The sequence below is a fragment of the Gorilla gorilla genome, chromosome 5, assembly GCF_029281585.2.
Source record: "Gorilla gorilla gorilla isolate KB3781 chromosome 5, NHGRI_mGorGor1-v2.1_pri, whole genome shotgun sequence".
Lineage (NCBI taxonomy): Eukaryota > Metazoa > Chordata > Mammalia > Primates > Hominidae > Gorilla > Gorilla gorilla.
In genome coordinates this window covers 5,293,750-5,298,899 of record NC_073229.2, presented here as the reverse complement: position 1 = coordinate 5,298,899, position 5,150 = coordinate 5,293,750, and positions in this window count along the sequence as shown.

Here is a 5,150-nt window from a genome sequence, read left to right as displayed (position 1 = left end):
CGGTGTAGATATTTCCATGTTTATACAGATAGCGGTGTAGATATTTCCAGGTTTATACAGATAGCGGTGCTATTTCCATGTTTATACAGGTAGCGGTGTAGATATTTCCATGTTTATACAGATAGCGGTGTAGATATTTCCATGTTTATACAGATAGCGGTGTAGATATTTCCATGTTTATTCAGATAGCGGTGTAGATATCTCCATATTAATAGAGATGGCGGTGTAGATATTTATATGTTCATACCGATGGCGGTGCAGATATTTCCATGTTCATACAGATGGCGGTGTAGATATTTGCATGTTCATACAGATAGCGGTGTAGTTATTTCCATGTGTAAAGAGATAGCTGTGTAGATATTTCCATCTATATGCAGATAGCTGTGTAGATATTTCCATTTTCATGCAGATAGCGGTGTATATATTTCCATCTTCAAACAGATAGCGGTGTAGATATTTCCATGTTCATACAGATAGCGGTGTAGATATTTCCATGTTTATACAGATAGCGGTGAAGATGTATGCATGTTTACATAGATATCGGTGTGGATATTTCCATGTTCATCCAGAGGGCTGTGTAGATATTTCCGTGTTCATCCAGATGGCTGTGAAGATATATCCATGTACATACAAATAGCGGTGTAGATATTTCCATGTTCATACAGGTAGTGGTGTAGATATTTCAATGTTCATACAGATAGCGGTGTAGCTATTTCCATGTTCATACAGATAGCGGTGTAGAAATTTCCATGTTCATAGAGATAGCAGTGTAGATATTTCCAAGTTTATACAGATAGCGGTGTAGATATCTCCATTTTAATATAGATGGCGGTGTAGATATTTATATGTCCATACAGATGGTGGTGCAGATATTTCCATGTTCATACAGATGGCGGTGTAGCTATTTCCATGTTTATAGAGATAGCGCTGTACTTATTTCCACGTGTAAAGAGATAGCTTTCTAGATATTTCCATGTATATGCAGATCGCTGTGTAGATATTTCCATTTTCATGCAGATAGCGGTGTAGATATTTCCATGTTCAAACAGATAGCGGTGTAGATATTTCCATGTTCATACTGATAGCAGTGTAGATATTTCCATGTTTATACAGATAGCGGTGAAGATGTATGCATGTTTACACAGATAGCTGTGTAGATATTTCCATGTTCATACAGATAGCGGTGTAGATATTTCCATGTTCATCCAGATGGCTGTGTAGATATATCCATGTTCCTACAGATGGGGGTGAAGATATTTCCATGTTCATACAGATAGCGGTGTAGTTATTTCCATGTGTAAAGAGATAGCTGTGTAGATATTTCCATGTATATGCAGATAGCTGTGTAGATATTTCCATGTTCATACAGATAGCGGTGTAGATATTTCCTTGTTTATACAGATAGCGGTGAAGATGTATGCATGTTTACACAGATATCGGTGTGGATATTTCCATGTTCATCCAGAGGGCTGTGTAGATATATCCATGTTCATACAGATAGCGGTGTAGATATTTCCATGTTCCTACAGATAGCAGTGTAGATATTTCCATGTTCATACAGATAGCGGTTTAGATATTTCCATGTTCATACAGATAGCGGTGCTGATATTTCCATGTTTATACAGGTAGCGGTGTAGATATTTCCATGTTTATACAGATAGCGGTGTAGATATTTCCATGTTTATACAGATAGCGGTGCAGATATTTGCATGTTTATACAGATAGCGGTGTAGATATCTCCATCTTAATACAGATGGCGGTGTAGATATTTATATGTTCATACAGATGGCGGTGCAGATATTTCCATGTTGATACAGATGGCGGTGTGGATATTTCCATGTTCATACAGATAGCGGTGTAGTTATTTCCATGTGTAAAGAGATAGCTGTGTAGATATTTCCATGTATATGCAGATAGCAGTGTAGATGTTTCCATTTTCATGCAGATAGCGGTGTAGATATTTCCATGTTCAAACAGATAGCGGTGTAGATATTTCCAAGTTCATACAGATAGCAGTGTAGATGTTTCCATGTTCATACAGATAGCGGTGTAGATATTTCCTTGTTCATACAGATAGTGGTGTAGATATTTCCATGTTCATCCAGATGGCTGTGTAGATATATCCATGTTCATACAGATAGTGGTGTAGATATTTCCATGTTCATACAGATAGCGGTGTTGATATTTCCATGTTTATACAGGCAGCGGTGTAGCTATTTCCATGTTCCTACAGATAGCGGTGTAGATATTTCCATATTCATACAGATAGCGGTGCTGATATTTCCATGTTTATACAGGCAGCGGTGTAGATATTTCCATGTTTATACAGGCAGCGGTGTAGATATTTCCTTCTTAATACAGATGGCGGTGTATTTATATGTTCATAAAGATGGCGGTGTAGATATTTCCATGTTTATACAGATAGCAGTGTAGATATTTCCATGTTTATTCAGATAGCGGTGAAGATGTATGCATGTTTACACAGATAGCGGTGTAGATATTTCCATGTTCATCCAGATGGCTGTGTAGATATATCCAAGTTCGTACAGATAGCGGTGTAGATATTTCCATGTTCATACAGATAGCGGTGTAGATATTTCCATGTTCATCCAGATGGCTGTGTAGATATATCCATGTTCATGCAGATAGCGGTGTAGATATTTCCATGTTCATACAGATAGCGGTGTAGCTATTTCCATGTTCATACAGATAACGGTGTAGCTATTTCCATGTTCATACAGATAGCAGTGTAGATATTTCCATGTTCATACAGATAGCGGTGTAGATATCTCCATTTTCATACAGAGAGCAGTGCTGATATTTCCATGTTTATACAGGCAGCGGTGTAGATATTTCCATGTTTATACAGATAGCGGTTTAGATATTTCCTTCTTAATACAGATGGCGGTGTAGATATTTATATTTTCATACAGATGGTGGTGCAGATATTTCCATGTTCATACAGATGGCGGTGTAGATATTTCCATGTTTATAGAGATAGCGGTGTAGTTATTTCCATGTGTAAAGAGATAGCTGTGTAGATATTTCCAGGTATATGCAGATAGCTTTGTAGATATTTCCATTTTCATGCAGATAGCGGTGTAGATATTTACATGTTCAAACAGATAGCGGTGTAGATATTTCCATGTTCATTCAGATAGCAGTGTAGACATTTCCAGGTTCATACAGATAGCGGTGCTGATATTTCCGTGTTTATACAGGTAGCGGTGTAGATATTTCCATGTTTATACAGATAGTGGTGTAGATATTTCCATGTTTATACAGATAGCGGTGTAGATATTTCCATGATTATTCAGATAGCGGTGTAGATATCTCCATCTTAATACAGATGGCGGTGTAGATATTTATATGTTCATACAGATGGCGGTGCAGATATTTCCATGTTCATACAGATGGCGGTGTAGATATGTCCATGTTCATACAGATAGCGGTGTAGTTATTTCCATGTGTAAAGAAATTGCTGTGTAGATATTTCCATCTATATGCAGATAGCTGTGTAGATATTTCCATTTTCATGCAGATAGCGATGTATATATTTCCATCTTCAAACAGATAGCGGTGTAGATATTTCCATGTTCATACAGATAGCGGTGTAGATATTTCCATGTTTATACAGATAGCGGTGAAGATGTATGCATGTTTACACAGATAGCAGTGTGGATATTTCCGTGTTCATCCAGAGGGCTGTGTAGATATATCCATGTTCATACAGATAGCGGTGTAGATATTTCCATGTTCATAAAGATAGCGGTGTAGGTATTTCCATGTTCATACAGATAGCGGTGCTGATATTTCCATGTTCATACAGATAGCGGTGTAGATATTTCAATTTGTAAAGTGATAGCTGTGTAGATATTTCCATCTATATGCAGATAGCTGTGTATATATTTCCATCTTCAAACAGATAGCGGTGTAGATATTTCCATGTTCATAGAGATAGCGGTGTAGATATTTCCATGTTTATACAGATAGCGGTGAAGATGTATGCATGTTTACACAGATAGCGGTGTAGAGATTTCCATGTTCATCCAGAGGGCTGTGTAGATATATCCATGTTCATACAGATAGCGGTGTAGATATTTCCATGTTCATACAGATAGCGGTGCTGATATTTCCATGTTTATACAGGTAGCGGTGTAGATATTTCCATGTTTATACAGATAGCGGTGTCAATATTTCCATGTTTATACAGATAGCTGTGTTGACATTTCCATGTTTATAGAGATAGCGGTGTAGATATCTCCATCTTAATACAGATGGCGGTGTAGATATTTATATGTTCATACAGATGGCGTTGTAGATATTTCCATGTTCATCCAGATGGATCTGTAGATATATCCATGTTCGTACAGATGGCGGTGAAGATATTTCCATGTTCATACAGATAGCGGTGTAGATATTTCCATGTTCATACAGATAGCGGTGTAGCTATTTCCATGTTCATACAGATAGCGGTGTAGCTATTTCCATGTTCATACAGATAGCGGTGTAGATATTTCAATGTTAATCCAGATGGCTGTGTAGATATATCCGTGTTCATACAGATGGCAGTGTAGATATCTCCATGTTAATACAGATAGATGGGCTGATATTTCCATGTTCATACACATAGCGGTGCTGATATTTCCATGTTTATACAGATAGCGGTGTAGATATTTCCATGTTTATTCAGATAGCGGTGTAGATATCTCCATCTTAATACAGATGGCGGTGTAGATATTTATATGATCATACAGATGGCGGTGCAGATATTTCCATGTTCATACAGATGGCGGTGTAGATATTTCCATGTTCATACAGATAGCGGTGTAGATATTTCCATGTTCATACAGATAGCGGTGCTGATATTTCCATGTTTATACAGGTAGCGGTGTAGATATTTCCATGTTTATACAGATAGCGGTGTAGATATTTCCATGTTTATACAGATAGCGGTGTAGATATTTCCATGTTTATACAGATAGCGGTGTAGATATCTCCATCTTAATACAGATGGCGGTGTAGATATTTATATGTTCATACAGATGGCGGTGCAGATATTTCCATGTTCATACAGATGGCGGTGTAGATATTTCCATGTTCATACAAATAGCGGTGTAGTTATTTCCATGTGTAAAGAGATAGCTGTG